Source organism: Schistocerca serialis, chromosome 1 (genome assembly GCF_023864345.2).
Source record: "Schistocerca serialis cubense isolate TAMUIC-IGC-003099 chromosome 1, iqSchSeri2.2, whole genome shotgun sequence".
Lineage (NCBI taxonomy): Eukaryota > Metazoa > Arthropoda > Insecta > Orthoptera > Acrididae > Schistocerca > Schistocerca serialis.
Genome location: NC_064638.1, coordinates 807,847,591 through 807,870,028, shown reverse-complemented (window position 1 = coordinate 807,870,028; position 22,438 = coordinate 807,847,591).

The following is a 22,438-nucleotide window of genomic DNA, read 5'->3' as shown; positions in this document are numbered from 1 at the left end:
CGTTGTTAGACACACCTCTCATGCTGCGCGAGGAACGATGCACCCTGTACTATTCTGGGAAGCATTGGAACATCTCTCTCGGTGCTGGACCATACCACAGCTATGCGTCATCGCGTATGTGAACGCGCCTTGGAGTTCTGTGACGTCAGTATAACACTCGAAGAATTCTAACTCTATACAAGAAAGACCCAACTTCCACCTGCAGCTGTGTGAGATGGATGGCTCGCGCTGGCTTGCGTCCGGCGGTGGTTCGCGACGGCGTCGGTGGCTGCGGTGGGGGCGGCGGCAGCGTCGGAAGTCGAGTGGAGGGATGTGTTTTTCATTATAAATCTTTTGTTTACGCTATATTCCATCGATTTCATCGACCAATAGGATGCTGAAAATTAAGAAAAACTACCCCACACATGTGAAGAATACCGATTTAATTAATTTGCATGATTTTTTTACATCAGTGTGGTGTTAGCGGTACAGTAGTTAATGGGAGGGAGTGTGTGAGAGGGTGACATAGAACAGAATAGCAGGTTAAGTGCAGAACACTAAGTTAATTTGTATAATGTTTTATGTAAAATGCAGTACAAAAGTTTAAGGGAGTGTGTGGCAAAGGAGAATGCTCCATAAATGGCGTTCAGAAGCATGTGAAATTCGAAAAGTGTACGATAAAATAGTGGGAGGACATAGTTGAGCCGGCCGGAGTGGCCGTGCGGTTCTAGGCGCTACAGTCTGAAACCGAGCGACCGCTATGGTCGCAGGTTCGAATCCTGCCTTGGGCATGGATGTGTGTGATGTCCTTAGGTTAGTTAGGTTTAATTAGTTCTAAGTTCTAGGCGACTGATGACCTCAGAAGTTAAGTCACATAGTGCTCGGAGCCATTTGACATAACTGATTATTTAATTTGGTATCAATCACGGTAGAATATTTTAAGGAAAATGGGGGTGCCATGGAAAACTACTTAATAGAACAATAGGTTAAGTGCCGACAAAGGCCCAAACATTAGGTTAAGACACCCAGAGTACAGTGCAGAACATTAGGTTATGTATCATGTCTGCTCCATGTAATTACTTCTTACAAGACCTAGGTGTTTCCAGACAGCAGGGAATGATGAGCAAGAGAAATCCAAACCCCAAAAACTGATTGTTTTTATAAATAAACAATATACCTGTGAATTTCCTGTCATGAGATCCTTCCTCTCCACCAATTTCCATATATTCCATACAATGCCTTGAATACCCTAAAGTGTTTACATAAACAATATTCCACATAATGTCTGACTTGTTTAAACAATATTCCATACACTACAATCGAATACTCTCCAAATGATCGATCAGCTTAGTCTTTTTCCCGCTAATTCCTAGGAAGAGGTGGGGGTCCTATGACTTTTGTTAGTGGAGGTGCCCTTTTTTCCCACCATTTTCTCAGGTTAGTAGAGTTTGCATTGTCCTGATGGGATTTGAATTTTCCGCCAGGGGGGCGTGGGATTTTTCCACCAGAGAGGTTAATTAATTGATCAATTTAATTAAGTAGTCAATGTGACCTAAATTACCTTCCAACCATTTTCTTATGTTAGTAGAGGTTGCATTGTGCTGATGGATGTTGAACTTCCTGTGGGAGGGGGGGGGGTGGTGACAGGGGTGCATGGCACTTTCCCACCAGAGGTTAACTAATTGATCAATTTCATTAAGTAGTCAATCAAATTGATAAGAGTGAGAGGGGGCCTATTGCAATAACTGAGGCCTGAAACTGTACCTGTAACAATGAGAGGCAGGGGGTTGAAGGAGGGGGAGGGGGTGGAGGAACAATAGGTTAAGTGCCTGTCAATCAAAAGGAAATGGGGGTGACATGGAAAAGCACTTAACAGTTCAATAGGTTAAGTATCTGTCAATCAAAAGGAAATGGGGTGGAAAGGAAAAGCACTTAACAGAAGAATAGGATAAGTACCTATCAATCGAAGGAGAACAATAGGTTTGCCCCTGAGTGCATACCTGCCCCTGATGTAGGTAAACTGCACTAACAAAATGGCCCAACACTCCCTTCCTGAGGGGGGATGGGAGTGGGAGGGGATGGTGGGAACAATAGGTTAAGTGCACAGACATGGAAAACCACTTAACAGAACAATAAGCTAAGGACCTGTCAATCAAAGGAGAACAGTAGGTTCAGTACCTGTCAATTAAAGGAGAACAATAGGTTCGCCCCTGAGTGCATACCTGCTCCTGATGTAGGCAACCCACACTAACAAAATGCATCTGTATAAAGGTAGCCCCACTACTTATAGATGTCGTTGCTTGCCATCACAGTTGAACTGCTACTGTGTGTAGGCATAAAAGTGTTTGATGTCAAAACAGTTTGCCATGCATATGCCAATGACAGTAGCGACATCGTAAATATGAAAGATGATATCAAACAGGTATGCTGCATGACCACAATGTATGCACAATCCTCAGGTGCAATGATAAATGAACAGTAATCCAAAATTCTTCCTCTTGGGTCACTCAATGAAAGCATGGTTATTAGGTGAGGCTTGTACATGACCCACCCACATGGCAGTTTAACACAGTGACCAGCTAACCACCGACGCCTTTGGTGTTTCGAGCTGCGATATATTGCACTTCTTGTGCTTGGACCGTTGACTGTTTCTCTTTGCTTTTTTACAATTGAGTACACTTTCTCCCTGTTTTCATGCTTCATCTGTGTTCGCTTTTCTACGGTCTGTTGTCCGCAGCTCGTGGTCGTGCGGTAGCGTTCTCGCTTCCCGCGCCCGGGTTCCCGGGTTCGATTCCCGGCGGGGTCAGGGATTTTCTCTGCCTCGTGAAGACTGGGTGTTGTGTGATGTCCTTAGGTTACTTAAATTTAAGTAGTTCTAAGTTCTAGGGGACTGATGACCACAGATGATAAGTCTCATAGTGCTCAGAGCCATTTGAACCATTTTCTACGGTCTGTCCATCTACATCTACATCTACACCATACTCTGCAAGCCACCTAATGGTGTGTGGTGGATGGTACTTTCGGTACCACTATCTGATACCTCCAAGCCTGTTACACTCGCGAATAGTACGTGGAAGAATGATTGTCGGTAAGCCTCTATATTGGCTTTAATGTCTCGAATTTTCTCCTCGTGGTCAGTACGCGAGATGTATTTGGGGGGAAGTAATATGTTGTCCGACTCGTCCTGAAAAGTGCTGTCAAGAAATTTCAATAGTAAATCTCTCCCTTTTGTAACGTCTGCCAGTGGAGTTTGTTTAGCATCTCCGTAACGCTCTCTCGCCAGCCCATAACGATCCCGTGACGAAACGCGCCTTTCTTCGTTGGATCTTCTCTATCTCCTCTATCAGTCCTACCTCATAGGGATCCCAGATAGGTGAACAATACTCAAGAATCGGGCGAATAATCGCCTTATAAGCCACTTCTTTCGTGGATGAGTTATATTTCCTTAAAATTCTTCCGATGAATCTGAGTCTGTTATCTGCTTTTCCCACTATCTGTTTTATGTGGTCATTCCACTTAACGTCGCTCTGGATAGTTACACCTAGATATTTTACGGCAGTCGCTGTCTCCAGCTGTTTCTCATCAATAGTGTAGCTGTATAGTAGTGGATTTCTTTTCCTATGTATGCGCAATATGTTACATTTACTTGTGTTTAGGGTCAACTGCCAGAGCCTGCACCATTCATTAATTCTCTGCGGATCGTTCTGCAAATTCTTCTGGCGATGTTACTTTGGTATAGAGAACTGCATCATCTGCGAACAGCGTTAAAGAGCATCCGACGCTTTCTGCTAGATCATTTATATATATATTGTAACAGCAACACTTCCCTGTGGTACTCTGGATATTACCTTTACATCTGTCGATTTTGTTCGCTTAAGAGCGACGTGTTGAGTGCTATCTGCTAGAAAGTCTTGAATCCAGTCACAAGTCTGCTCCGAAGCTCCATAAGCTCGTATTTTTTTCATTAAACGACAATGTGGGACGGTGTCAAATGCCTTACTGTAATCAAGGAACACGGCGTCAACCTGAGCGCCGTTGTCCACTGCGCTGTGGATCTCACGGAGGAACAGAGCGAGCTGAATTTCGCAGGATCTCTGTTTGCGAAATCCACTTTGATTTTTATAGAGGAGATGTTCATTTTCCAAAAACGTCATTATTCTTGAGCTTAAAACATGTTCAATAATTCTACAACAGATTGACGTCAACGATATAGGTCTATAATTGTGTGGATCTGTCTTACGCCCTTTCTTAAAAACGGGAATGACCTGCGCTTTTTTCAAGTCGTTAGGTACCTTTCGTTGTTCAAGCGATCTACTGCTAGAAGGGGAGCAAGTTTTTTCGCATAATGTTTATCGAATCTTAATGTATCTCATCTGGTCCTGACGCCTTTCCACTACTAAGCAATTGTAGCTGCTTTTCAATTCCATTTCGACATTCGTACGACCATTGAAATGGGGGACAGTGATACAATCTTCCGCGGAGAAACAACATCGGATGACCGAATTCAGTATTTCGGCCTTCTTTCAGTTATCTTCCGTTTCGGTGCTGGTGTGGTCGCTGAGAGAATGAACAGATGAATTTTATGCACTTACTGATTTTATACACGACCAAAATCTCTCATTGGGCGTTGTTACCAACAAATCCGAGGAAGGTGCAATGGGGGGTTTCCCCTGTGACCGCCTGACTTTTTGTAGCAGTCTTTTTCAGAAATCTCCGCTTTGAGTGCAACTCTCCTCATTACAGAATTCCGAGACAATGTGGTGATTATGAAGCACGAAGCTGGTACTGACTATTGTGCGTGAAAATATTGCTTCCAGATTCCGTTAAGTATCTGTTGCAGGCAGCGATAATACAACTGTAGTGGCGCAGCTATCGTCGTGAGCCTGCTGCTGTGGGGTTACAGTTTGAGGGTGTGCACACTTTGAAAGACGAGATACAGACGACATTTAAGGAGCATATTTCTATTCATAATGTCTTACTCTATGGCACCCACGAGACTGTTTCAGTTCAAAGATTCATGTGACACAGTTCAAAGCTTATTCATATCGTAGCACAGTCCTGGAAATGTTCACAGGCGTTGTTTCACCATGAACCACCGATTTGTGTCGTTGCACATGCGAAAATTTTCTTAGTTCATCAACGCATAAGAGCAGATCACACAGTTAATACACTACTTGGTTCAAATGGCTCTGAGCACTATGGGACTTCACATCTGTGGTCATCAATCCCCTAGAACTTAGAACTACTTAAACCTAACTAACCTCAGGACATCACACACACCAATGCCCGAGGCAGGATTCGAACTTGCGACCGTAGCAGCAGCGCGGTACCGGACTGAAGCGCCTAGAACCGATCGGCCACTGCGGCCGGCGTTAATACACTGTTGTTGTGTTGTGGTCTTCAGTCCTGAGACTGGTTTGATGCAGCTCTCCATGCTACTCTATCCTGTGCAAGCTTCTTCATCTCCCAGTCCCTACTGCAACCTACATCCTTCTGAATCTGCTTAGTGTATTCATCTCTTCATCTAAGATTTTTACCCTCCACGCTGCCCTCCAATGCTAAATTGGTGATCCCTCGATGTCTCAGAACATGTCCTACCAACCGATCCCTTCTTCTAGTCAAGTTGTGCCACAAGCTCCTCTTCTCCCCAATTCGATTCAATACCTCCTCATTCGTTATGTGATGTACCCATCTGACCTTCAGCATTCTTCTGTAGCACCACATTTCGAAAGATTCTATTCTCTTCTTGTCTAAACTATTTATCGTCCACGTTTCACTTCCATACATGGGTACACTCCACACAAATACTTTCAGAAACGACTTCCTGACATTTAAATCTATACTCGATGTTAACAAATTTTTCTTCTTCAGAAACGCTTTCCTTGCCATTGCTAGTCTACATTCTACATCCTCTCTACTTCGACCATCATCAGCTGTTTTGCTCCCCAAATAGCAAAACTCCTTTACTACTTTAAGTGTTTCATTTCCTAATCTAATTCCATCAGCATCACCCGACTTAATTCGGCTACATTCCAATAAACTCGTTTTGATTTTGTTGATGTTCATCTTATACCCTCCTTTCAAGACACTGTCCATTTCGTTCAACTGCTCTTCCAAGTCGTTTGCTGTCTCTGACAGAATTACTATGTCATCGGCGAACCTCAACGTTTTTATTTCTTCTCCATGGATTTTAATACCTACTCCGAACTTTTCTTTTGTTTCCTTTATTGCTTGCTCAATATACAGATTGAATAACATCGGGGAGAGGCTACAACCCTTTCTCACTCCCTTCCCAACCACTGCTTCCCTTTCATGTCCCTCGACTCTTATAACTGCCCTCTGCTTTCTGTACAAATTGTAAATAGCCTTTCGCTCCCTGTATTTTACCCCTGCCACCTTCAGAATTTGAAAGAGAGTATTCCAATCAACATTGTCAAAAGCTTTCTCTATGTCTACAAATGCTAGAAACGTAGGTTTGCCTTTCCTAATCTTTCTTCTAAGATAAGTCGTAGGGTCAGTATTGCCTCACCTGTTCCAACATTTCTACGGAATCCAAACTGATCTTCCTCGAGGTCGGCTTCTATCAGTTTTTCTATTCGTCTGTAAAGAATTCGCGTCAGTATTTTGCAGCTGTGACTTATTTAACTGATTGTTCGGTAATTTTCACATCTGTCAACACCTGCTTTCTTTGGGATTGGAATTATTATATTCTTCTTGAAGTCTGAGGGTATTTCGCCTGTCTCATATATCTTGCTCACCAGATGGTAGAGTATTGTCAGGACTGGCTCTCCCAAGGCTGTCAGTAGTTCTAATGGAATGTTGTCTACTCCAGGGCCTTGTTTCGACTCAGGTCTTTCAGTGCTCTGTCTAACTCTTCACGCAGTATCGTATCTCCCATTTCATCTTCATCTACATCCTCTTCCATTTCAATAATATTGTCCTCAAGTACATCGTCCTTGTATAGAACCTTTCTATACTCCTTCCACCTTTCTGCTTTCCCTTCTTTGCTTAAAAGTGGGTTTCCATCTGAGCTCTTGATATTCATGCAAGTGGTTCTCCTTTCTCCGAAGGTCTCTTTAATTTTCTTGTAGGCAGTATCTATCTTACCTCTAGTGAAATAAGCCTCTACATCCTTACATTTGTCCTCTAGCCATTCCTGCTTAGCCATCTTGCACTTCCTGTCTATCTCATTTTTGAGACGTTTGTATTCCTTTTTGCCTGCTTCATTTACTGCAGTTTTATATTTTCTCCTTTCGTCAATTAAATTCAACATTTCTTCTGTTACCCAAGGGTTTCTACTAGCCCTCATCTTTTTACCTATTTCATCCACTGCTGCCTTCACTATTTCATCTCTTAAAGCTACCCATTCTTCTTCTACTGTATTTCTTGTCCCCATTCTCCTCAATCGTTCCCTAATGCTCTCTCTGAAACTCTCTACAACCTCTGGTTCTGTCAGTTTATCCAGGTCCCATCTCCTTAAATTCCCACCTTTTTGCAGTTTCTTCAGCTTTAATCCACAGTTCATAACCAATAGATTGTGGTCAGAGTCCACATCTGCCCTGGAAATGTCTTACAATTTAAAACCTGGTTCCTAAATCTCTGTCTTACCATTATATAATCTATCTGATACCTTCAAGGGTTCTTCCATGTATACAACCTTCTTTCATGAATCTTGAACCAAGTGTTAGCTATAATTAACATATGCTCTGTGCAAAATTCTACCAGTCGACTTCCTCTTTCATTTCTTAGCCCCAATCCATATTCACCTACTGTGTTTCCTTCTCTCCCTTTTCCTACTGACGAATTCCAGTCACCCATGGCTATTAAGTTTTCGTCTCCCTTCACTAGCTGAATAATTTCTTTTATCTCATCATACATTTCATCAATTTCTTCGTCATCTGCAGAGCTAGTTGGCATATAAACTTGTACTACTGTAGTAGGCGTGGGCTTCGTGTCTATCTTGGCCACAATAATGCGTTCACTATGCTGTTTGTAGTAGCTTACCCGTACTCCTATTTTCTTATTCATTATTAAACTTACTCCAGCATTACCCCTATTCGATTTTGTATTTATAACCCTGTATTCACCTGAACAAAAGTCTTGTTCCTCCTGCCGCCAAACTTCACTGATTCCCACTATATCTAACTTTAACCTATCCATTTCCCTTTTTAAATTTTCTAACCTACCTGCCCGATTAAGGGATCTGACATTCCACGTTCCGATCCGTAGAACGCCAGTTTTCTTTCTCCTGATAACGACGTCCTCTTGAGTAGTCCCCGCCCGGAGATCCGAATGGGGGACTATTTTACCTCCGGAATATTTTACCCAAGAGGACGCCATCATCATTTAATCATACAGTAAAGCTGCATGCCCTCGGGAAAAAATTATGGCTGTAGTTTGCCCTTGCTTTCAGCCGGTCGCAGTACCAGCACAGCATGGCCATTTTGGTTAGTGTTACAAGGCCAGATCAGTCAATCATCCAGACTGTTGCCCCTGCAACTACTGAAAAGGCTGCTGCCCCTCTTCAGGAACCACACGTTTGTCTGGCCTCTCAATATATACCCCTCCGTTGTGGTTACACCTACGGTACGGCTATCTGTGTCGTTGAGGCACGCAAGCCTCCCCACCAACGGCAAGGTCCATGGTTCATGGGGGTGGGGGGGTTAATACACTGGCCATTAAAATTGCTACACCAAGAAGAAATGCAGATGATAAACGGGTATTCATTGGACAAATATATTATACTAGAACTGACATGTGATTACATTTATACGCAGTTTGGTGCATAGATGCTGAGAAATCAGTACCCAGAACAACCACCTCTGGCCGTAATAAAGGCCTTGATACGCCTGGGCATTGAGTCCAACAGAGCTTGGATGGCCTGTACAGGTACAGCTGCCCATCCAGCTTCAACACGATACCACAGTTCATCAAGAGTAGTGACTGGCGTATTGTGACAAGCCAGTTGCTCGATCACCATTGACCAGACGTGTTCAACTGGTGAGAGATGTGGAGAATGTGCTGGCCAGAGCAGCAGTCGAACATTTTCTGTATCCAGAAAGGCCCGTACAGGACCTGCAACATGCGGTCGTGCGGTATCCTGCTGAAATGTAGGGTTTCGCAGGGAACGAATGAAGAGTAGAGCCACGGGTCGTAACACATCTGAAATGTAACGTCCACTGTCAAAGTGCCGTCAGTGCGAACAAGAAGTGACCGAGACGTGTAACCAGTGGCACCCCATACTATCACGCCAGTTGATACGCCAGTATGGCGATAACGAATACACGCTTCCAATGTGCGTTCACCGCGATGTCGCCAAACACGGATGCGACCATCATGATGCTGTAAACAGAACTTGGATTCATCCGAAAAAATGACGTTTTGCCATTCGTGCACCCAGGTTCGTCGTTGAGTACACCATCGCAGGCGCTCCTGTCTGTGATGCAGCGTCCAGGGTAACCGCAGCCATGGCCTCCGAGCTGATAGTCCATGCTGCTGCAAACGTCGTCGAACTGTTCGTGCAGATGGTTGTTGTCTTGCAAACGTCCCCATCAGTTGACTCAGGGATCGAGACGTGGCTGCACGATCCGTTACAGCCGTGCGGATAAGATGCCTCTCATCTCGACTGCTAGTGTTACGAGGCCGTTGGGATCCAGCACGGCGTTCCGTATTACCCTCCTGTACCCACCGATTCCATATTCTGCTAACAGTCATTGGATCTCGAGGAACGCGAGCAGCAATGTCGCAATACGATAAACCGCAATGGCGATAGGCTACAATCCGACCTTTATCAAAGTCGGAAACGTGATGGTACGCATTTCTCCTCCTTACACGAGGCATCACAACAACATTTCACCAGGCAACGCCGGTCAACTGCTGTTTGTGTATGAGAAATCGATTGGAAACTTTGCTCATGTCAGCACGTTGTAGGTGTCGCCACCGGCGCCAACCTCGGGTGAATGCTCTGAAAAGCTAATCATTTGCATATCACAGCATCTTCTTCCTGTCGGTTAAATTTCGCGTCTGTAGCACATCTTCGTGGTGTAGCAATTTTAATGGCCAGTAGTGTAGTTTCCTTAGCATTAATCACTATCTTTCTGCAGTTCATACGATACGGTGAGCACATTGATTTATGTGGTTTACCTTTGTCCTCGCTTCCGAAGGCAACCACATACCCCACGCCGTCACGTTGACGACCGCCACTGCTCTTCCCCCCGATTGTTCAGTCTCTTTTTTTTTTTGGTCATCAGTCTGCTGACTGGTTTGATGCGGCCCGCCACAAATTCCTTTCCTGCGCCAACTTCTTCATCTCAGAGTAGCACGTGCAACCTACGTCCTCAATTATTTGCTTGACGTATTCCAAGCTCTGTCTTCTTCTACAGTTTTTGCCCTCTACACCTCCCTCTAGTACCACGGAAGTCATTCCCTCATGTCTTAGCAGATGTCCTATCATCCTGTCCCTTCTCCTTATCAGTGTTTTCCACATATTCCTTTCCTCTCCGATTCTGCGTAGAACCTCCTCATTCCTTACCTTATCAGTCCACCTAATTTTCAACATTCGTCTATAGCACCACATCTCAAATGCTTCGATCCTCTTCTGTTCCGGTTTTCCCACAGTCCATGTTTCACTACCATACAATGCTGTACTCCAGACGCACATTCTCAGAAATTTCTTCCTCAAATTAAGGCCGGTATTTGATATTAGTAGACTTCTCTTGGCCAGAAATGCCTTTTTTGCCATAGCGAGTCTGCTTTTGATGTCCTCCTTGTTCCGTCCGTCATTGGTTATTTTACTGCCTAGGTAGCAGAATTCTTTAAATTCATTGACTTCGTGACCATCAATCCTGATGTTAAGATTCTCGCTGTTCTCATTTCTATTACTTCTCATTACCTTCGTCTTTCTCCGATTTACTCACAAACCATACTGTGTACTTAGACTGTTCATTCCGTTCAGCAGATCATTTAATTCTTCTTCACTTTCACTCAAGATAGCAATGTCATCAGCGAATCGTATCATTGATATCCTTTCACCTCGTATTTTAATTCCACTCCTGAACCTTTCTTTTATTTCCATCATTGCTTCCTCGATGTACAGATTGAAGAGTAGGGGCGAAAGGCTAAAGCCTTGTCTTACACCCTTCTTAATACGAGCACTTCGTTCTTGATCGTCCACTCTTATTATTCCCTCTTGGTTGTTGTACATATTTGAATATGACCCGTCTCTCCCTATAGCTTACCCCTACTTTTTTCAGAATCTCGAACAGCTTGCACCATTTTATATTGTCGAACGCTTTTTCCAGGTCGACAAATCCTATGAAAGTGTCTTGATTTTTCTTTAGCCTTGCTTCCATTATTAGCCGTAACGTCAGAATTGCCTCTCTCGTCCCTTTACTTTTCCTAAAGCCAAACTGATCGTCACCTAGCGCATTCTCAATTTTCTTTTCCATTCTTCTGTATATTATTCTTGTAAGCAGCTTCGATGCATGAGCTGTAAAGCTGATTGTGCGATAATTCTCGCACTTGTCAGCTCTTGCCGTCTTCGGAATTGTGTGGATGATGCTTTTCCGAAAGTCAGATGGTATATCGCCAGACTCATATATTCTACACACCAACGTGAATAGTCGTTTTGTTGCCACTTCCCCCAATGATTTTAGAAATTCTGATGGAATGTTATCTATCCCTTCTGCCTTATTTGACCGTAAGTCCTCCAAAGCTCTTTTAAATTCCGATTCTAATACTGGATCCCCTATCTCTCCTAAATCGACTCCTATTTCTTCTTCTATCACATCAGACAAATCTTCACCCTCATAGAGGCTTTCAATGTATTCTTTCCACCTAACTGCTCTCTCCTCTGCATTTAACAGTGGAATTCCCGTTGCACTCTTAATGTTACCACCGTTGCTTTTAATGTCACCAAAGGTTGTTTTGACTTTCCTGTATGCTGAGTCTGTCCTTCTGACAATCATATCTTTTTCGATGTCTTCACGTTTTTCCTGCAGCTATTTCGTCTTAGCTTCCCTGCACTTCCTATTTATTTCATTCCTCAGCGACTTGTATTTCTGTATTCCTGATTTTCCCGGAACATGTTTGTACTTCCTCCTTTCATCAATCAACTGAAGTATTTCTTCTGTCACCCATGGTTTCTTCGCAGCTACCTTCTTTGTACCTATGTTTTCCTTCCCAACTTCTGTGATGGCCCTTTTTAGAGATGTTCATTCCTCTTCAACTGTACTGCCTACTGCGCTATTCCTTATTGCTGTATCTATAGCGTTAGAGAACTTCAAACGTATCTCGTCATTCCTTAGTACTTCCGTATCCCACTTCTTTGCGTATTGATTCTTCCTGACTAATGTCTTGAACTTCAGACTACTCTTCATCACTACTATATTGTGATCTGAGTCTATATCTGCTCCTGGGTACGCCTTACCATCTAGTATCTGATTTCGGAATCTCTGTCTGACCATGATGTAATCTAATTGAAATCTTCCCGTATCTCCCGGCCTTTTCCAAGTATACCTCCTCCTCTTGTGATTCTTGAACAGGGTATTCGCTATTACTAGCTGAAACTTGTTACAGAACTCAATTAGTCTTCCTCCTCTTTCATTCCTTGTCCCAAGCCCATATTCTCCTGTAACCTTTTCTTCTACTCCTTCCCCTACAACTGCATTCCAGTCGCCCAATGACTATTAGATTTTCGTCCCCCTTTACATACTGCATTACCCTTTCAATATCCTCATACACTTTCTCTATCTGTTCATCTTCAGCTTGCGACGTCGGCATGTATACCTGAACTATCGTTGTCGGTGTTGGTCTGCTGTCGATTCTGATTAGAACAACCCGGTCACTGAACTGTTCACAGTAACACACCCTCTGCCCTACATTCCTATTCATAACGAATCCTACACCTGTTATACCATTTACTGCTGCTGTTGATATTACCCGATACACATCTGACCAGAAATCCTTGTCTTCCCTCCACTTCACTTCACTGATCCCTACTATATCTAGACTGAGCCTTTGCATTTCCCTTTTCAGATTTTCTAGTTTCCCTACCACGTTCAAGCTTCTGACATTCCACGCCCCGACTCGTAGAACGTTATCCTTTCGTTGATTATTCAATCTTTTTCTCATTGTAACCTCCCCCTTGGCTGTCCCCTCCCGGAGATCCGAATGGGGGACTATTCCGGAATGTTTTGCCAATGGAGAGACCATCATGACACTTCTTCAAATATAGGCCACATGTCGTGTGGATACACGTTACGTGTCTTTAATGCAGTGGTTTCCATTGCCTTCTGCATCCTCATGTCTTTGATCATTGCTGATTCTTCCGCCTTTAGGGGCAATTTCCCACCCCTAGGACAAGAGAGTGCCCTGAACCTCTATCCGCTCCTCCGCCCTCTTTGACAAGGCCGTTGGCAGAATGAGGCTGACTTCTTATGCCGGAAGTCTTCGGCCGCCAATGCTGGTTATTTATCAAAATTTAGGCAGTGGCGGGGATCGAACACGGGACCGAAGACGTTTTGATTATGAATCAAAGACGCTATCCCTTTTTTTATTTTTTACCCCTTTTTTTTCTTTTTCCCCTTTTTTTGACCACTTTTTTTCCCTTAAAAAGCCCCTTAGGAAAATGGAACTAAAAAAAACCTAAGTGCCACCGCCACTTTTCATCCTATAACAAAAAATCTGATCCATTTCAGGCGTTGGCTCCTGAATGAACCCACCCCAGAGAGCTGCCTATATACCAGGGGAAATATGGGAAATCAAGGTTAGGGCTATCCTTTGCCACTTTTTTTTTTTTTACATGTTTACATTTAGGGAACGTGTACAAATGAGAATTCTAGTAACTAAGTGTTACAAGTAAGTGTTACAACAACAAAGGTGGTATAAAAGAGTAATCAAAAAATAAAAATATAAATCACTGATGTAATTCCAACTAAAAGGTTCTTCAATAATGTAACTGGTTCCACTTGGAGCCTCGCCATCGTTATCTGATATTTCCAATAGTGCCTTTGAAGGGCATCTGCAACGGAGGCATTCTGCTCGCTAGTGCCTCAAGGAAAACAGTATCCTTGCAGCAGCTTGTCTCTTCCTTTGCTCATGGCTGACAAGGCAGAACGTTGAGCCGTTAGTGTGATGCGACACAACATTAACCGCAGCTTGGCACTCCCCAGCTGAGTGGGGGGTTAACGAAAACGCTGCGTAAATAATTTGCGAAGAGCGTACGGTATTTCGGTGTGCGTTCGAGGGCATTGTGAGCGGTTTGTAGGAACCACCAGTAATCAAGCTGCTCTTTCTCTCCGTCGCTAAAGATGTAGGCGACGGTAAGTCCTTTGAACCATGTAAGCGCATGATGTTTTGCAGCCGGAGAGTAAGTTTCATCGGGACAGAGTAGGGTCTGAGGGTCAATCATATCAGGTGTGACCCGGAGGTAACAAGCCAATATCTTCTGTGTTAGTCGCCAAACTCCGGACGATGATGCGCAAGTAAAACGATGTTCATCGGTATCCAAAAGGTGACAATCTTGGCAATAAGGTGAGTCTGCCAGTCCAATAGTGTGAAGTCGCTGTCGTGTGGCATATTTTTTGTTGGCGATCTGATACCACTTCGAACGCACCGTGGATGACAGAAAGTTGTGGTGTATCGTTTTCCACACTCTTGGCCAGTGAACCGTAGGGTACTTGTTTTCCACCACGTTATGGGGAACAGCCCGCAGAAGGTTGGTATAAAAATCTTTCGCCTTTGGTGGACGTGTGGCGGAGAGGTTCGAGCTGACATAGCTGTAATCAAGAATGAAGGTCGACACGTGGGAGAGCTGTGGTGCGACGTGCGCAACCGACACCGGCGGGACGTTAGAGACTGGCATCAGAACCTGTAGTAAACGACCCGTGAGAGAGGTATATTGACTTTTCCATCGCTTCCTCATGTTGCTCATGTAAAGGGCAGCTGCTCTCGCCCTGACGTTGACCAATCCCAGCCCTCCTTTGTGCACTGGGAGGGTAAGAGTGTCGTATTGTACTTTAAAGATATGACCTGCGGAAACGTGGTAACTGAAGGTCGCCTGAATCCGGCGACCAATCTGCAGCGGTAGTGGGAGGACCTGTGCCACGTGGTTGAGTTTTGATGCTACGTAGAGGTTCAGGTATTCAACACGTTGTAGCTGATTCAAGTCCCGGAGCAGGTTCCGTCGCACCATTGCGCGTATGATCTGTAATAACCGTCGGTAGTTTGCTGCAGCTGTTTTACGTACATCTTTCTTGAACGTGATTCCCAAATATCGCAGATCAGAAACTGGCGGGAGGGGAGCGAGGGCTTCCGGTCCGAGACCACGCCCAATATCCAACGCCGCCTTGTTGATGTTCAGAAGACTGCCTGCGGCCTGTCCGTATCGCTCAATCCAGGTTAGTACGCTTTGAACTTCGTCACTGGAACGAACCAGCAGTAGCGGGTCGTCAGCGTATGTCCTATAGCGAAAGGTGACGTCCCGCAGCGTGATGCCAGATAGGCGGTGGTTAAGGCCCCCTAGGAGTGGCTCGAGTGCGATTGCATAAAGGTAGGTAGAAAGGGGACAACCCTGTCGTAGAGACCTCTTAATGGGTACTGGTCCTACCGTCCTTCCATTGACCTGGACGTGTGAGCTGGCTGCGGTCCAAAGACGCCGTAGGGTGTCGATGAGGCCCGGGGGGAATCCCATACAGTCCATCACTCGTAGGAGGAAGTTGTGGTGCACTCTATCAAAGGCGCGGTTGAAATCGACGGAGACGATCGCCGCTCTCAGACGGCACGCAGAAGCGATCGCTATTAAGTCCCTGCAGTCACCGGTGGCCATGTGTATGTTGGCTTCTCCCCCCTGCGACGTCTGTTCTGGAGCGAGGATCATCGGCAAAGTCGTCCTAATACGGCTCGCCATAATCCTGGTGAAAATCTTGTAATCGGCGTTCAGCATTGTAAGCGGCCGATAGTCGTTAATCGATAGCCCTCCACCTGGCTTGTGTACCGGTTGAGAAGACCTTCTACAAACGCTGGCGGCACAACACAGTCTGGAGACATAAGTTCGCGGAACATTACAACCCAGCGAGGCATCATGATGTCACGGAAAGTCCGGTAGAATTCGATGGGCAATCCATCAGGTCCAGGAGACTTATTGGCCGCACCTTGTCCACGGCGTCTTCGCGGTCCTCCTTGTGCTTCTTATGCTGCATGATCCGGCGGCGCCTCAGCTGGCCGCGGATCGGGATCTTGTGTCTCGACGTCCTCGGCCCACGAAGCGGGCGCGGATGTCTGTTCATGTTCCATAGCCTCGGAATGTTTGATAGTAAGGGACCGGGCGACTTCGCTGCCTGCACTGGTACCTTCCCACTGCTCACTGTTTCTGTCAATGGGCTGATGGTCGAAAGCTGCATGTTGTTCTGTCTGTTCTGCAAGGTTGGAGTCGGTGAAAACAGCCTCAGCTTCGCGGCTGGCTTCTTGAATGGTCAGTTGTTCTTTCCCGGCCGAATGCGAACCGCTGTGTTCCGACGCGGTCCGACGACGGCGCTTTCGGCGTTTCGGTGATCGCTGTTTCCGTACATGGCCTTCATTGTCAGAAGACGGCACTGACTCACGCTCCGCCGGAACAAACGCTTCGGTCGGTATAATAAGGGAATCAATTGCCATCTTGCCGGCGTCAATGTCTGTCGCGTTCGGTAGCTCCAGAGTCGTAGTACTATTTTCCACCACTGGCCAGGTCGGCGGATCATCCAGGTTTTTGTCCGTGGAAAGCGATTCTTGTACCGCTGAAGCGGTCGGCCGTGTCTGTTGTGTGGAGAACGTCGTGAGCGCCGCCGCGTAAGTCACGGGTAGAATAGTCTTCGCCGCTTGTGGTGCAACGTCCTTCGGTGGGAGTTGTGTGATCCGACGCTGGAGGCACTCGGAACGAAGGTGACCTTCCTTGCCGCATCCGGAACACGTCTTCGGCTGGCCGTCATAAATAACTATGGCCCGGCATCCTCCTATCTGTAGATAGGATGGCACGTGTGTTGGAGATCTATGCGCACTTGGCGTACTCCATTGAGTACTGGATACGTCTTAAACTGGGTCCATTTTTCAGCCACGTGTTCGTGTACCGTGCCGTAGGGGCGCAGCGCCGCTACAACTTCTGCCGCCGGGAGTTCAAATGGAAGTTCGGATATGCGTATAGTCCGCAGTCCCATTGCGGCATGGCCGACCTCGACGTTGCCAACATTGCCATCTGCGTGGCAGAAGCGGAGTTCTTGTTTCATCTCACGAAGCACCTTGTCGCATGTAGTTTCGTTTATGAGCTTTACATAGACCGTGCTCCTGACGATCGAAAAGTGAATGGCGACGATGTCGGCAGCTGGATCTTGGCTTCCTCTTTTAAAAAGCGTTCGACTTCGAGCGCCTTTGGTCGGGTAAAGTCGTTCCGAAATGTGAATTTCAAGGTTGATCTTCTGTATTGGTTTGCCATGGTCTTGTAGCGCTACGGCGTCACGTTAGTGTCGGCCGAAGAAAGTAAACAAGGCGCACGGGCTCTCTCTGACAGCGGAGAGCACACACCGCACGTCTGCTTCGCTCGGCTGCGAGAGCCGCACTGACGTACGTTGAATCTGATCGGGGCGGACGTCGTAATACACCTTTTAAGTTCGTTGTTGATCTATTAACTCAGTTTTTTTATTACAGAGGGCAGCTAACCCTCTGACCGAACACGCTGAGCTACCGTGCCGGCTAGTAATGCAGTGGTTTCCATTGTCTTCTGCATCCTCATGTCGTTGATCATTGCTGATTCTTCCGCCTTTAGGGGCAATTTCCCACCCCTAGGACAAGAGAGTGCCCTGAACCTCTATCCGCTCCTCCGCCCTCTTTGACAAGACTATTGGCAGAATGAGGCTGACTTCTTATGCCGGAAGTCTTCGGCCGCCAATGCTGATTATTTATCAAAATTTAGGCAGTGGCGGGGATCGAACCCGGGACCGAAGACGTTTTGATTATGAATCAAAGACGCTACCCTTTTTTTTCTTTTTAAATCTCATTTTGTTCGTTTTCGTTCGTTGTATCTGCTTGGGGCGGACGTCGCATGACACCCGTTTCAGTTCGTCGTTGACCCATTAACTCAGTTTTTTTGTTACAGACGGTAGCTAACCCTCTGACCGAACACGCTGAGTTACCGTGCCGGCCCCCTAGTCCAGTCTCAATAGTCGAAAATAGGCTCTCTTATTATAGCAGATATACATTGAAGTACATTGAAAACTTATTTTCACTTAAGGGTATTACTTGAATGCATGTAATGAATGAAACAAAATAATAAAGGGAATAAAATTATTTATATAGGCTTCCTTAAGCTATACCCTTATGCTGTAACTCGTTTCCTGCAGCAGGTGAAGAATGACTACATCTACATTTTCACACCGCGAGCTACATAACGGTGTGTGGCAGGAGGTACTTTGTATACTACTGTTAATTCCACCCTTTCCTGTTCCAGACGCGAATGGTTCCCGGAAAGAAGATTGTTGGTGAGACTCCGCGTAAACTCAACTCTCTCTAATTTTATCTTTGTTGTCTTTTCGCGAGGTATACGTTGGGGGAAGCAATATATTGGTTGGCTGTTCTAGAGAGGTACGCTATTGGAACTTTATCAGTAAACAACGTCGTCATTAATAGTGCCTCTCCTGCTGCGTCTGCCACTGAAGTTGACTGGGCGTCTCCTTGACGTTTACGCGCTTGCTAAAATGAACCGGTAATGAAACGCGTTGCTCTTATTTTGGATCCTCTCTATTTCCTCTGTCAGTCCTATCTGATATGGATCTCGGACTAACGAACACTATGCAAATATTGGTCGAACGACGGTTTTGTAAGCTATGTCCTTACTGATTGCACTACACTATCTGAGGATTCTTCGAATGAATCTAAGTATGCACCAGTCATACATGTGATTACTTTTATGTGGTCGCTCCACTTCAGACCGCTTCATATGCGCCCTCCTGGATATTTTATGGATGTGACTGCTTCCAGCGATTGTTCTGCAATCGTATGATCATACAGTACCAGACCTTTCAATCTCTTTCGGAGCAATACGTTACATTTGTTTATACTGAGGGTCACGTAGTAATCCTCACACCAAACGTCTGTCCTCTGCAATTTCTTAACGTCACAACTTCTCTGTACACAAAGGCGTCGTATGCGAAAAGCCTTATGGTACGTCCCATATTTTCAAATAGGTCATTTATATTAATCACGTTCAGACAGAAACGAGCAGGTTGTAAAATGAAAACCGATGAAGAAAGTGTGGTCCCTATAAGAGCGTTGAGGTACCAAAATCGCCTCTAGGAGGACGTGGGCTCACGTGACGACAGACAGAGCGCGTGCACGTATCGAGCATCCACTGCACTCTGTAGTGCTGAAAACAGAGAAATGGAGGCTTCAAAAGATGAGAAAAAGGGTACAGAGTGTTTCCTTATAGCGAAAGGAGGGCGAAGAATGGCAATCCATCGAAGAATGGCACACGTGTACGGAGATCACTGAATGTCTGTTGCAGCTCCAACATTCATTCCCATCTTTGGTGCAGTGGTTGCCGCAGTAACTCGCTGGACTTTAATAACGAGGGCATCCATCCGCTGGAAAATGGTATCGGCAAAGCGGTGTGGCGTTCCAGATCGGTTGTCATCGTCCAACGACATCCGTCCATCCTTTAAGTACAGGGAGTCATTTTCCCTTGCTCTATTTGCGTGTGGAACAGGAAAGTAAATGACGCTAGTACTGGTACGTGGTACCCTCCGCCATAGGCCGTACGGTGGCTTGCCGAGTACGTATGTATGTAGATGTAGATATAGATGAATCCCTTGTGCACGACTTGACCCTTGCAACGGACATGCTGTCTTCGTACACTTATGTCAACCTTTGAAGAACTTGCGTTTCCTGCACTTCTTTCGCTGTCAGGAAACGTACAACACCCCTTAGATCTTCTTTTGGAGTCTCCATTTCTCTCTTTTCAGCAGGACTGAGTGCAATGACGAGTGCGCGTTCCGTCGTTACGTGAGTGCTCGCATATGTCCCTCCACTGGCGACCTCAGCGCTCTTTTAGGCATCACGCTTTGTTTCGTAGATAATTCACTAAGATCCCTTCAATGGTTTTCACTTCACAGCCTCCAGTTCATTTCTTTCTGAATGACTCTAATATTATGAAAAGTATGGTCTTATAGTACTGCTCTGAGGTACGCCGAAGCTCTTTTTTAAGTCTGAAGATTTTCCTCCGTTGACGATGACATTCCATGTCCTGTTTGTCACAAACTGTTCAGTCCAATCACTTAGCTCGTAGTGTACAGCGTACTCTCGTATTTTGTCCATTGGAGTGGAGTGAGAAACTGTATCTAACGCTAGCCAGGAGTCAAGTAATACAGCATACACCTGGGCGCCGATGTTTACTGGTTTCTGGGTATCGTGGACGAACAGAGCGAGTAGTTTCACCGACTCGTTGTTTTCAGAGCCCATGTTGATTCCTACGAGGGAGGTATTCGGTCTCCACTCATTATAAGTAATCAAAGAATGTACCTAAAAAATTCTACAACAGACCGACGTCAGAGACATAGGCCTATAGTTTTGTGCGTCTGTTCGACGATCCTTCTTGCAAACGGGATTGACCTTCGCTTTTTTTCCAATCGCTAGAAACGCTTCGCTCCTTCAGCGACCTACGATACATTGCTGTTAGAGGAGGAGCAAGTTCTTTCCCATACTCTGTGTAGAATCGTATCAGTATGCCGTTAGGTCCAGTGGTATTCCCTTTGTTGGGCGTTTACAGTTACTTTTCTATCTCTTTGGCAACTTATTTCGATATCTGATATTTTCAGGTTCGTGGGACTATTTAATGGAGGAGCCGCGGTACTTCCTCAGTGAAGTCGGGACTCAGTTCGAAGCGGGACTTATCACTGAATACAATTCTCCTCCAGTCAATGAGATTTCAGGCCGAAGACATGGCTGCAGACGTGTCTGGAGACGCCACAGATGGCGGTGGGACACCAACCTGACTGTCGCCCGCCATACGGCTCGTAACCAGGAATGATGGTCTGGTATGCCATTTCTTTTCATAGCAGGACCTTTTGGTCGTCATCCGCGGCACCTTTACGGCACAGAGGTAAATCGACGATATTCTACGCCCCATTTTGTTACCCTTCATAGCAAGCCATCCTGGTCTACATTTCAACAAGATAATTCCCGCCCGCAAGCGGAGAGACTTTCTACTGCTTGATACCGTGCATGCCAAACCCTGCCTTGACCAGCAAGGTAGCCGGATTTATAACGTTTGGAGCATTATGGACAAGGCTCTCAAACCAGATCGTGATTATGACGATCTAACGCACCAGCTGGATATCCCTCCACAGGCCACCCCACAACTCTATCTATCAATGCCTAGACGAGTAACTGCCAGAGCTGAACCAACGCGTTATTGACTTGTTTAGTTCTTGGATATCTTTCTCTTTAATTTTTCTCAAGTTGTAATCATTTGCTTGACGGTACATGTACATCACGTCTACCGATTTCCGTCCCATTCGAATAGTTCCTTAGTGGTGTGTCTTTTTTGTGTGTGTTAGGGTGTATTTACGCCTCAAGGCGACACCTACATCTATACGTTTACTGAGGACGCCACCTTACTGCGTGTGATACCAGCATGTGTTCCCTCCATCCCTGTTCCATCCGCAAATGGCGGGAGTAAAGAATGATTGTCGGTAAAACTACATATTGGCTTTGATTTCTCGTATTTTCTCGTTGTGTTTATTTCGCGAAACACATGTGGAAGGAAATAATTCATTGCCCTCTTCTCTCAGGAAGTCACGCTTTCGGAGGTTAAATAGTGAACCTCTGCATGATGCACAGCGGCTGTCTTGTGGCGTCTGCCACTGGAGTCTATTGGGTGTCTCTGTAATGCTGTCGAGTCGACTAAACGATCATGTGTAGCAGAATGCTGCTTTTCGTCGGATCTTGTGTATCTCTTCTACTGATACAAACTATTAATGTTCCCAGAGTGAAGAACAATGCTCAAAATTCGGGTGAGCAAGTGTTTTGCAAGCCACTTCTTAAGTGGACGATCTACCTTTTGTTAAGATTCTATGCACTCGTGATCTATGGGTAGAGTCTTTGATTAGTAATCAAAACGTACTCGGTCTGGCTTCGAACCCCGTCACTGCTTAAATTCTGAACAAAAATCACAAGGTTTTCTGCCAACGGCCTTGTCAAAGAGGGCACAGTAGCGGACCGATGTTCAGGACACTCTCTTAGCCTTGCTATGAGAAACTGCCCCTGAAAGGTAGAAGAATCAGCAATGATCAACGACTTGAGGATGCAGAAGGCAATGGAAACCACTGCATTAAAGACATAATCCACAGGACATGTAGCCTGTAACTGACAAAGTGTCGTGATAATCACTCAATTGACAAAAGATGCCGGACTAGTCTCCCATTCGGATGTCCAGGAG